A 13,117-nucleotide genomic window follows, 5' to 3' on the forward strand; every position below is an offset into this window, starting at 1 on the left:
GACCTAGAAACTATCATCCTAAGTGAAGTCAGCCATACAATGAGACGCCAACATCAAATGCTTTCACTGACATGTGGAATCTGAAAAAAGTACAGACTGAACTTCTTTGCAGAACAGATGCTGACTCACAGACATTGAAAAACTTATGGTCTCCGGAGGAGACAGTTTGGGGGGTGGGGGGATGTGCTTGGTTTATGGGATGGAAATCCTGTGAAATCGGATTGTTATGATCATAAATTATACAACTACAGATGTGATAAATTCATTTGAGCAGTAAAAAAAAAAAAAGAAAGAAAGAAAGAAATAGAACTGTGATTACAACTGGAGAGGAGGAACAGGGAAAACTTTAGACAGGCAACATCGGAGCAGGCTGTGAAGACAGGTATGAGTTTGACAGGCCAATTGCGGGGAAGGGAGAGCATTCCCAGCGGGTCTGAACTAACACAGAGGGTTATGAGAGGGAAAGGGAAAGGAGGCTGGATAGGAAATGAGCAACTCTCTCCAGGCGAAGGAGATGCCGGGGTACCATCAGGTTGGGGTAACAGATGACCTAGGGGGTTGATGGTGGGATGGAGGGGTGGGCATGGCTAGAGCAGCAGGAAGCAAAAACACCCGGGGAATATGTGTAAGAAAAGTAACAGGGTCACTGAGCAGGATTAGAGACCTCACAGTGTTTCACTGATGTCTACATTTTTACTTCTTCTTTCTTTCAAATGCGTTACCTTTACTTATTTGTTTTTATCTTTTTAGGGCCGCATGGGTGGCATATGCAGGTTCCCAGGCTAGAAGTCGAATCAAACCTGTAGCTGCTGCCCTACGCCCCAGCCACAGCAGCATCTGCGACCTACACCACAACTCACAGCAACGCCGGATCCTTAATCCACTGAGTGAGGCCAGGGATTGAACCTGCGTCCTCATGGATCTGTTTCCACTGTGCCACAATAGGAACTCTCATTTTTTTCTTCTGAAATCATTAAAATGGTCCTAAAATTACCTTTAGCAGTGTGCTCTCAGACAGAGCACCTGAATTCAAAGTAAATGTTTTTTAAAATTATTCTTACAATTTGGTTGTCAGCATGCGAGAGCAATTCCAGATCACCTGATGGAAAGTCTTTCTTTCTTTGTGTGTTGCCACAGGCCCAAACGCCACACATTCTTTGGCTCTCCTCTCAGGCTGCTGCTGGCAGCTGGGCGCCCTGGGGTTGGTTGCCAGGAATCAGAATATTATTCTTGACTGATGATTTTTTTTTGGACACACCCATGGCATATGGAAGTTCCCAGGCCAGGGATCGAATCCAAGCCACAAATGTGACCTATACCACAGCTGCAGCAACCCAGATCCTTAACCCAGTGTGTCACAGTGGGGACTCCTGATAATTTATTTTTAAATGCACATGTCAGATAATCATGTCTTACTCATTTTTATCTCCTACGGAGACTGGCAGAGTGTCTGGCACATAGAAAGCCACTAATCATTTTAGTTAAGAAGAGAGAGGACTAGGTGGGAAAGGAAAGAGGAAGGAAGGAAGGCAGGACTCAGCCATGAATTTTTCACTCATGGCTTAAAACTCATGACCTAGGAGTTCCCTGGTGGCTCAGCAGGTTAAAGATCTGGCATTGTCACTGCTGTGGCTCATGTCACTGCTGTGGTATAGGTTCGATCTCTGGCCCTGGGAACTTCTGCATGCCTCAGCTGAGGCCAAAAATAAAATTAAAATAAATAAATACATACAAACAAATAAAACACATGATCTAGCAGAAGCTGACAAAACAGTAGGTGTTCTCCAGGTGGACACAAACCCCTCTTGGCCCAGGTAGAGCCTGGGAGAATGATACTCAGTGCGGATGTTCTAATTCAACCGCAACTGCAAAGCCCGAGTGTTCTGTATTATTCTCCCTAGACATTTTAAGGAAAGAAGTTCCTTAAATCTCCCAACCAATCTTGCCACCTCTCAGATTATAAACTGTGTTTCTCAAACATCTCTTCTAAACTGGCTCCTAAACAAACAAACAAAACAACGGAGTTCCTGTCGTGATTCAGTGGTTAATGAATCCGACTAGGAACCATGAGGTTGCGGATTCAATCCCTGGCCTCACTCAGTGGGTTAAGGATCCGGCGTTGCCGTGAGCTGTGATGTAGGTCACAGATGCAGCTCAGATCCCATCTTGCTGTGGCTGCGGCGTAGGCCAGCCAGGCCGGGGGTCTAACAGTTTCAGTTAGACCCCTGGCCTGGGAACCTCCATATGCCGAGGGTGGGGCCCTAGAAAAGACAAAAAGACCAAAAAAATTAAAAGATAAAACAAAATAAGCTGACTTCTGGTAAAGAAGATAAACAATCAGGTGGCTACAGCTCTGATTTGACCCCTAGCCTGGGAACCAACAATATGCCGCAGGTGTGGCCCTAAAAAGCAAAAAAAAAAAAAAAAAAAAAAAAAAAATCCAGCTAAAATGGGTATTTGTACAACTACATTCATGGTGGCGTTATTCCAATAATCAAAAGTGGAAGCAACCCAAGTGTCCAGGGACAGAAGAATGGATAAACGAAAACCTGATATAAACAAACAATGGCATATTATTCAGCCTTAAAAAGGAAGAAAATTCTGACACGTGCCACAACTTGGAGACAATACGATGAAACTCGAAGACAATGTCAAGAGAAATAAGCAGGTCACAAAAAGACAAGTACTGTATGATTCCACTTATACGAGGTATTGAGAGTAATCAAAATCATAGAGACATGGAGGTTGCTGGGTTATGGGAGAATGGGGAGTCAGTGTTTAAGGGGAACAGAGTTTCATTTTTGAAAGTTTAAAAAATTCTGGAATGGATGGTGGTGATGGTTGTAAAAAAATGTGACTTTATGTCACATCACTGAACTGTACACTTTAAAATGGTGAGTTTTATGTTATGTCTATTTTCCCACAATAAAAACAAACCCCAAAGTTCATCCCGTTGTATACTTAGGATTGGTGCCATTTTAACTTACATCTGCTATTCTTGGGAAGGGGGCCACTTAAATAAGGTACTTTACTCAAATGTATCTTCGTGTTTGTTTTAGAAGAGCTTTGCATTTTTCTTTAGAAAATATAGGTCATGAGTCATGCAGCATTCTGGAAAGCTGTGCTAAGTTTATCTCAGGACATCAATGGCGCCCTGGGACAAGGCTCGGGGAGGAGGGGGGGCAGTTTATGGATCCAAGTTCTAGCAGTCAGTACAAAGAAACAGAGAAAACTAAGTTGTTCACAAGTCATTGACAAACGTTGTCTTCTCATGAACCATTTGCTTTATAGGAAAGCAGCACTATTTTCTCAGAAGATGCTTTTAGCATCATGCTGGCAACATATCAAGGACATATGGGAACTGTTACCATGGGGTAGTCCCGGGGCCAGCTGTGTCTGCTCTGCTCATCTGACAGAGATTCCAAGAAAAAAGCTAAAAAGAACATGCCTCAGCATTCCTATACAATATAACATTATAACATAATACTGAAGGTGTTTCAAGGGAAGGGATCTAGAAGCCTTGGACAAGGCCTTACTCTGATCCTAATCACATCCTCATTATCTGCCGATTTGCCACACACACATTTATCAGGGTCTATTGTTTCTGCCAAAGGAAATGCAAGAGAGTTTTTACAACTCTGGACAGACATCTTATCTAAACTGTCACCATCTTGCTTTATCACCCTCAAACAAGTGCCTATTCTGCAAGGCTGGTTCTGTTACCTAAAGATGTCTCGAAGGCAGGTAGGGGGTGGGGACTGAGCAGCCCAACTGGCCGGGCTGGGCTCCCTGCCTAGTATACGTACCTTCTGCAGGAGGATGGCTGGAATTACTAGGATGAGAAGGTCTGAAGACTCGCTTCAACCTAGACATGAGGTTGAGTAGTGCATCACTGAGGACCTGTCTCTGGGTATCAGCTTGGCTCTCCCTATGATTGTTAGTCCTGCTGGTTCTGTGGGTCTGGAACAGGGCAGGCTGTGGCCACTTCATTTGAAGCCTCATGGCTCCAGAGTCCGGAGGGCAGGTGGGTCTCCAAGACACTGTCATGCAGACTGACCACAAGAGCCTTCTCCAGAGGGACATGAACAATAGTCATTATAAGCTGTTCTTCTGAACACAGGCAGCCCCAGGGGAGGGAAACTATTCCTCCTAAGGCTCCCAAAACGCAAAAGGAAGAAAGCCAGGGTAACTGCTGATGTGGAATCACCTAGAAATTCTTCCCCCATGGAGACAGCCATTGAGGGGGAAGAGAATTCATGGCTGCCAGAGGGCAGTGTGGTTACAGGGTAAGGCTTTGCCCCTTTTGAGTCCCTAGGGTTAGGTAATGGGATAGGAGCAACCAGTGTCTCTGTCCCTAACTGGCTGCTTTGTGGAAGGTCTGTTCATTCGATGTCCATTTCAGGACAATGAGCAGGCCAGCAGAAAAATTTAGGAGTCAAGAAACAAGAGGTTTCATTTTCCCACACAGCCAGCCAAGGAAGGAGAATTTCACTTCACGAGTCTCGTTAATAAGATGTAAAATTGACTTAGTTGTCACCGCATTCCAAAGCAAATAAACACAAGCAGTGAACAGGCTAAAAGCAAAATGTTCTGGTGTTCTACAGCCTCATCGGCCAAGAGCAGAATAAATGAGTTGTCTGTAAATGAAGGACTTCGAGGGGAACCTCTCCTCTGCCATAGAATTTAGCAGCCTCCAACTAAAGATGCCCGCTGCCAAAATATTTGGGCAGTGATCAGTGAGGGGTAATTGTTCTCAATGAGATTTCTTCCTGAGGCCTTTGCCTCTTCCAGGAATTTCCACTCCAGTCATTTCACTCACCCTACTTTCAGAACTAGGAGCCAGAGGGTGGGGACTGGATGGTGGCTCCTAGTCCAGAGAGGGCCACCCTGTGTGAAGTGCTTTCATACAGTTTTATAAGCTTGGAAATATGCCCAGGCTTCCTGCCTTTGCAGCTGATCTATCTCCAGAACCAAATGGCCAATCACTAAATATTTACACTGGGATTTCTGATAGCAGGTGTATAGGAAGTGATAAGCCCAGGATGAAGCCAGAGCCAAGACGAATGCATCACAGCACAGCTGATATTCTGTGAGCAGCCCTGAGAAACAGAACCACTGATGCCCAGGAAACAGGAGACTGGGTCAGGCCCTGGCTCCACCAGTGGCCCGCTGTGCCATCTGGACAGCTTATCTGTTGGCCAATTTATGCAACTGTAAAATCAATTCAATAAAACCCACCTCACTCTTTAGTGGGAAGTTGTAAGACTCAAATAACACAGTGGATACAAAAGTGGCTTGAAAGGAATGACATACAATATAAACCTAAATTATGAAAATCAACAGAACTCAGGTCAACCATAAAGAAAACACTTTGGGAGACAACCAAGGAAAATTTGAATACGGACTGGGTATTAGATGATGCCAAAGAATTATCATTAATTTCATTAGTTATAGTAATGGCATAATGGGTATTTAATATTTTTAAAGATTGCATTGAAATACATAAGAGTGAAGTGATTTTATGTCTGGGATTTGCTTTAAAAATACCTCAGTGAAAAAGTAATAAGAAAAGGAGAGTTTGCAAGTCTGGCCAAAAGTCAATAATGTTGAAGCTGTGTGAGAAGTACATGGGTGCCTTTTCCCTGCCATCATCCATATTTGAAATTTTTCAGAATACAAAAATGATTTTTAAATAAAAAGGGCAGAATTTTCCAGGACACTACACAGCACCATTAGCGGTCACTTCCAGATGCACAGAAAACCTATCTCATTCACAAGGCCCTTGCACACTGGTCATCCAGAGGTGAGAGGACAAGGACTTGGGAAAAGGCCAAGAGAAACCAGGCAAAGAGCTCAGCTGTCAAGGAGGTAGATGGAAGCATCTAGGCAGAATCTCTTGTCTGCCATACACCAAATGTCAGCCAACCTGCAACATCAAATGGATGCTTTGTCTCCAGACCTAAGTTTCCTATTCACCTTTGCCATTTAATGGCTAAATGACCTTAGACCAATTCAAATTTCAACACAAAGTCAAACAGATGCCGGTCGCAGGGCACATAGACACCTCTGAGACTCAATGCCCTTGGGCCCCAAGAGCCACCAGGGGCCAATGGCATGCAAGCATTTTGCCACGGGTTTGATGGTCATTCCAAGGACAGATCCTAAGGGCCAGGAAGGGGAAGAGGACAAAAGGAGGAGGGAGATGAGTAACTGAGCTCAGGCAGGGTCCAGGGAGTCAGTCGTTCATCGGGAACTGACCACGGAATTGAGCACTTCGTCTTCGTCCTAAGCCCCATCTTAACCAATAAGTATACAATACACCATAAATAACTAAATCATTCCACAAGGGTGACATATGGCCTTTTGTGGGTCCCAGACAGGCTAAAGGTGGGGGTAAGGATGGGGCCTGGAGTAAGGGATATAGGTCGAGTCTCCACACTGACTACGCAGCATCTTGGGCGTCAGCACTTTTCCTTTTCTGCAAAAAGAATCGATTGGACTGATCTGAACATCTCCACAGTTCTGAGATTTCAGGAGATGAAATTAGTTCGGGGGTATGTTTCTAACTTTCATTCCTATCGCAGGGCCCGAAGTTTCCCAGCTTCGAGAAGTTCAGTCCCCCTCCCCCACAGCGTGTCGCCGCCGCGCCTCGCTCCACCCAGGCTGGGCTTTGGTGGTCTTTCCCGGTTCGGGTGAGGGATGACGACGGAGAGGAAGGCATCTCGCCGGTTTCTTCCAATCATATTTATTCCGGCGCTGATTTACAGCGACACCTCCGGCGGGCAGCTACTTCAGAGCGTTCCAGAAGGTGTGGGCTGGGGGGCGGGGGCGGGGGCGGGAGCGTGGTGTCCAAAGCGCCTGCGTAAAACTTGGGGGCACTGAGGACAGAGGGAGTATCCGCACACCACCAGGATGAGCCCCAGGGCGATCCTGCACGTACGACCCATGGGTTCGCCTGTGCTGGTTCTTTCCTATTCCAGGGCCTCCCAGTGACTACGGCGGGAGAGGTTTCCTGGAACCCGGACGAGCCAAGAATGAATACCTCGGGTGCGGACCTCGCCGCTCAGCGCACAGGACTCAGGGCGCTCCTGCGCTCAGCCGAGGCTTTCTCGGGAGAAAACTGACTCCAGGCTGTGGGCTCTAGAGCTACCAGGCTCAGCCCCATGCCCCTACCCCGCCAACCCCAGCCCTGTGCGCTCCACATCCCCAAAGCCACAGCCCCGGGGACACTCCAGGGCGGCCCCCATCCCCGCGCGCGCTCCACACCTCAAAAGCCAGAAGTCCGGGCACCAGCGCAGTCCCCAGGGTCCCGCGCTCCTAGGCACCTACCGCGCACCGAGTCTCTCCTGGCTCTATCCTGCCTGGTCGCAGGAGCCCCTGGCGAGCAACGAACCAAGCGCCCTGCTCCCTGGGGCGCGCCTGCTGCGTCGGCTCGCAGAGTTCAGGCGAGGTGGGGCTGGGTGAGTCCGCCCTAGTCGGAGCAGGACCCGTTAGCCTGCACGTCCTCGTCTCTCCAAACATGAAGCCCTCCCTCTGGATGCCCGCCGCTCGAGTCCTGGGAACCCCAAGCAAGGCTGAGAGGGGGGCCCCGAGGAGAGCGGAGCCTGGAGACCCACCAGGACGCCCTGGCTTTCCCGAGAACCGCCATGGGGAGAGGGGACGCGCAGGCAGCGCTCTTACTTGGCAGCAGAAGTGCGCGCTGGCTCGGCTGGGGCCAGGCTTTCCACAGCGGCCCCTCTCCTGCGCCCGGCGCCGCGGAGCCCACTACCCGAACAGAGCAGACGAGCCGAAACTTCCGGCCGTTGGAAAAAGCGAGCTCCCAGTTTTAGGAAGCCGAGCGCCGGAGTAGCGCTTTTCCCGGTACTTTTAACCAGCGCCCCACAGCAAACCCTCCCCGGACCCACCCCCTTCCCTAAAGGCGGCCACCGCCGCAGGCCCGGCCTCCTGCCCCTTTTGTTCCGCGGGGAAGCCGCGCGCCAATGGGGCAGCCCTTCCCAGGCTCTTCTCGCCCAGGTTTCCGGAGCCTGAGTAGCTAGGGAGCGGACTTTTCCTCGGGAGATTCTTCCACACTCCAACCCCCTACCCCCCGCCTAGATCCTGGAATTTAACTCTTTGTGGTCCTAATCCACCAGCATTCGGGTCCGTGCCTAATCCATCTTCCTATCCAGAACCCGGCACTTTCTGGCTCGTAGTAGACGCTCAATAAAAACTGATGAATGAAAGACTTCAGAAACTTTCGTCCATCTCCGCTGGGTTTCTCCTCTCTGGAGGAAGCAGTTTCCGAAGGTGATTGCAAAGAGCCCCCTTTCTTCCAGCAGATCACATCTTCGGCCTCAGCCAAAATTCTTTCTCCCCTGAGGATCAATTTTCTCCTTTGTAATTAAAGGCTTTGGACTCAGTGACCTCTAAGGTCCGTCCCCACACCCGAGGGCCAGGATTAGCAAGCCTGGGCTAAGGGCGCATATTGTGCAGAAGGATCTCCATGCCTGGTTCTGAGGCTCACACTAGGGGCAAAGTGAGGGGGTCCTGCGGGCTGGGGGCATCCTCTGAGGAGATTCCCGGACCTCTTAAGCAAGAACAAGGTTTGGCTGGGCAGGAGGCAGCCAGCTGCAAAACAAGGCACCCATCTGTGGGGTGTCTATGCAGACAGAACCCAGAAGAGGACTTCCATTAAGGGTGGTGATCCTCCTCCAGGTCCTTATACTCTCTGCCCATTCGGGTCCCTCCCAGCAGACCCCAGCTCTAGCCCTGATAGGTGGCTAGTTCATCTAGTCCATCTCAGATCCACTAGAGGGGGATAGCTCTAGTCCATCTCAGACTCCAGCAAAAACTTCCCTCCTCTAGGGTGGACTTTCGTAAATCCACGGCTCTCTAGGACATTCCCACAGCCACAGCTAACCTAGCAAGTCTCAAACTTAGCACCCTAACTCACAGCCCTCCACCCTGTGAGTTCTCTTCTGCCCTCCTTCCTACCCTCCACACGGAATCAACCCCTGGTCTGGTGGGTGGTGAAGCCAAGGAACAGGAGGGAGGTGGGTGTGGTTCTAAAAGGGCACCGGGAGTTCCTGTGCTGTTGGAACTGTTCAGTATCTTGGCTGTGGTAGTGGATGCAAGAAGCTACGCAGGTGATATAATTGTATAAACTTAATATACACAAGGACACACACACACTACACACAAAGTACAGGTAAAACAGGAAATCTGAATAAGATCAGCGGATTGCATCAAAGTCAATATTCTAGTTGTGATTTTGTCCTACAGTTTTGCAAAATGTCACCATTGGGGAAACTGGGCAAAGTGGGAAGGCTCCCTCTGTATTATTTTTACAATTGCTTATGAATCTATAATTATCTCAATAAAAATGTCCACTGAGGGGAAAAAAAAAAGCCCATGTAACTCCAGGGCCCTCAGGATGCTACCTGAACCTCTTATTACAGCTGACACTTTCTCCTAAGGGCGTTTTCAGCCTGCCCATCTCCCAGCCACTCCCCCCATCCAATAGGTTCTACTATGCCTAGTTTTTACTTACCCTATGCCTATGCCTAATTCACACCCCGTTCCTGTTTCACACCCCAGGGCCTTTGCACATGCCATTCACATTGCACATGCCCAGCAACACCTGGGTCTTTGACACCTCACTAGAGATAAATAAATACCACTGGGAGTTCCCGTCGTGGCGCAGTGGTTAACGAATCCGACTAGGAACCATGAGGTTGAGGGTTCGATCCCTGCCCTTGCTCAGTGGGTTAAGGATCTGGCGTTGCTGTGAGCTGTGGTGTAGGTTGCAGACGTGGCTCGGATCCCACGTTGCTGTGGCTCTGGTGTAGGCTGGCAGCTACAGCTCTGATTCGACCCCTAGCCTGGGAACCTCCATATGCCTCGGGAGTGGCCCAAGAAATGGCAAAAAGACAAAACAAAACAAAAAAACAAACAAACAAAAAAAACCCCACTGGACCTGAGCTCTTTTCTTTCCTCTCACCCTTTTCTTAGATCCCTCCTCTTCTAGTCCTGCCTTTCCTGTTAAAAAATTAACAAATAGGAGTTCCTTTTGTGGAAACCAATCCGACTAGGAAACATGAGGTTTCAGGTTCGATCTCTGGCCTCCCTCAGTGGGTTAAGGATCCAGCATTGCATTGCTGTGAGCTGTGGTGTAGGTTGCAGACACAGCTTAGATCCTGCGTTGCTGTGGCTGCGCCGTAGGCCGATGGCTGCAGCTCCAATTTAACCCCTAACCTGGGATCTTCCACATGCTGCAGGTGCAGCAGTTGAGAGAGTCAAGGCTCAGAGAAGCTAGGTGATTTCCCCAGAGTCACAGAGCTGATAAGTGGCCACACTGGGATCACTACGAGGTGTGAGGCCCCTACTGCAAGTTCTAAGTAGCCGCGTGTACTGCGGGTCTCAGCAAGCCCCTCTGTGCCTCTCCATCCCCCATTCCCAAGAGAAAAGGAGCATTTGAAGCTTGCATGGAGTAGTTCCTGGATGTAATTTTGTGGAACCAAAGACCTGGGAGACCACTTCAGGGAGGTGGTAGACACCTGTTCTAGATGGAACAGTTATAATTGCCATGTGCTTTATGACTTTAAGTCCGGATCTGCCACCCCCTTCTCCCAGGCTCTGTGCTGCGGCAGAGGAAGGGCCACGCAATGGATTCTGAGCAGGCTTCTGCAGTCAGAGGGCCTGGGCTCAATCCTGGCTCCACTTACTTCCCTGGACCGGTCTCTGCCTCACTTGCTTCACCTGTAGAAAACACTTCACTCAAAACCCCCTAGAGGAGGGAGTTCCTCTCTTGGCTCAGCGGCAACGAACTCGACTAGTATCCATGAGAATGTGGTTGGATCCCTGGCCTCATTCAGTGGGTTAAGGATCCTTGCTGCCTTGAGCTGTGGTGTAGGTTGCAGACATGACTTGGATCTTGCCTTGCTGTGGCTGTGGCCTAGGCTGGCAGCTGCAGCTCCGATTTGACCCTTAGCCTGGGAACTTCCATATGCCCTGGGTGCAGCCCTCAAAAGACAAAACAAACAACAATGACAACAACAACAACAAACACATACAAACCATAGAGGAATAAAGGGGCTCTGGATGCACAGAGGACACAAAACAGTCCCTGCTCTGTGGTGCTGCACCATGAGTTGCTGTTTGGCACCGGCTCCGGCAGGGCTGCGAGGGGCCAGAGGGGAGAGCCCCTCACTGCGCAGACTCCCTGCATGAGCCGAGCTGCAGGCCCCACGCAGCACCTCCGCCCCGTCCCGCCCCACCCCCAGGGGACACGGGAGTCACCTTTCCCGGGACATGAAGACTAGTCCAAGGGCTTGGACTGCTCTCTCTCTCTCTCTCTCTTTTTTTTTCCTTGGCTCTTGAGCTCCATTGCCAAATCACCTTCCCAGGGGTCTGGGCATGTCCCATCCAGGAAGCACAGCCTGGGAGTCAGTGGGGGCCCAGCAGATGTGCCAGCCAGTGTGGGGAGGCTGGCGAGACACACACTGACATAGAAACAGTGAAGTGTGGGAGTCAGGCGGTGGCAAGTGCTATGGACAAGACCAAAGCGGAGTAAGGAAGAGAGATGGCGAGGGCAGCACAGTACTCTTTCAGCTTGGGGGGGGGGCGGGGGGGGCGGGAGGGGCGGAGCGGGGGGGGCTGCGCCGCCGTGGCACAGAGCGAGCCTTGGAGTGGGGAACAGGGGCGTGGAAGATCCGCATTCCTCCGGTCTCCGCAGCCCTTAACTTGCATCATTCCTGCGCTGTGCATCACACTTCCTATTTGTGTTAGAGTTATTGGTGTATCCCATTTATCTCTTAGAGGACTGTTACGAGCTCGCTCCTTGTGCACAGAAACCACGGAGGTCTGTCCTGTTAACCTCCGCGGTCAGCAGCACATGTCGTGGGCCATCTGTGTCTGTTGAAGTGACTCAAATCGAACCCAAACCACTTGAAAGCCCACAAGGTCTGATTAAAGTCAACCAACTTTTAGTGGATATCATGAATGATTACCCACGCGAGTAAGAGTAGAGCAACTAGCAGTTTCAATCTACAGAACTGAAGCAGAGCCTCCCACTTGCCTATTTGTTAAGTCAAAAGGGGAACCGGCAATCAATCAGCAAAATTGGTCCAGTGATTTGGGAAACTGATTTGGAATGAATGTGAAGTGGCCAGGCTGTGGGTTTGGATCTGGCCCTGGGAGGGGGGTGGGTTGTGGTTAAAGGAATCATGTGGGTCAAATATTTCACATATTCCAGTGGCCTTGTGTTGGCCAGATATCTATCAGGCCCTACTATCTGGCTTTCTCAGGTTTAGAAGTCTGTCGTGTTCTCTCACAACCACTTTTTTATTTTTAAAAATTAAAGTATTGTTGATTTACAATATTAAATAAGTTTGAGGCGTATAACAGTGATTTGCAATGTTTAAAGATTATACTCCAGTTATATTTATTATACAATACTGGCTATATTCCCTGGGCTGTACAATATATCTGTGTAGCTTATCTATTTTGTGCATAGCAGTTTGTATCTCTTACCCTACTCCTGTCTTTCCCCTTCCCCATTCCTCGCCGTCAATCACTACCCTCCTCTCTGTGTGTAAGAGTTGGTTTCTCTTGTTATATTCACTAGTTTGCTTTATTTTTAAAATTCCACATATAAGTGATATCATACAGTATTTGTCTTTCTCTGACGTTTTTCGCTAAGCATAGTACCTTCCAAGTTCATCCACATTGCTGCAAATGGCAAAAACTTCATTCTATCTTATAGCTGAGAAATATTCTGTTATATATTATATATAATTAATATAATTCGGTTACATATATAATGGAACACACACACACACACACCGTGTCTTCTCTGTTCATTCATCTGTTGATGGACACTTAGATTGTCTCAGATTGTTTCCATGTCTTGGCTCTTGTAAATAATGCTGCTATGAACACTGGAGAGCATATATCTTTTAAAATTAGTATTTTTGGTTTTTTTGGCTATATACCCAGGAATGGAATTGCTGGATCATAAGGTAGTTCTCTTTTCAGTTTTTTTGAGAAAAACCTCATACTGTTTTTTTCACAGAGGCTGCGCTAATTTACATATCCATCAACAGCATATAGGGTTTCCTTTTCTACATGTCCTAGCCAA

At 48.7% G+C, this 13,117-nt stretch overlaps 1 protein-coding gene across 2 annotated transcripts in view; it reads right to left on the minus strand.

Annotated features, from left to right (window-relative positions):
• LOXL2 (lysyl oxidase like 2) overlaps positions 1 to 8,025 on the minus strand; it is a 104,839-nt gene extending 96,814 nt beyond the window's left edge. The window contains exons 1-2 of one of the 2 annotated variants that reach the window (XM_021074115.1): positions 7,681 to 7,901; positions 7,330 to 7,471 (exon numbers count right to left, since the gene is read on the minus strand). The gene's annotated coding sequence lies outside the window, so the exon portion shown is untranslated. Of the gene's footprint in view, positions 1 to 7,329; positions 7,472 to 7,680 lie in introns of both variants that reach the window. The other variant, XM_021074114.1, reaches the window with a different exon arrangement.

Source organism: Sus scrofa, chromosome 14 (assembly GCF_000003025.6).
Source record: "Sus scrofa isolate TJ Tabasco breed Duroc chromosome 14, Sscrofa11.1, whole genome shotgun sequence".
Lineage (NCBI taxonomy): Eukaryota > Metazoa > Chordata > Mammalia > Artiodactyla > Suidae > Sus > Sus scrofa.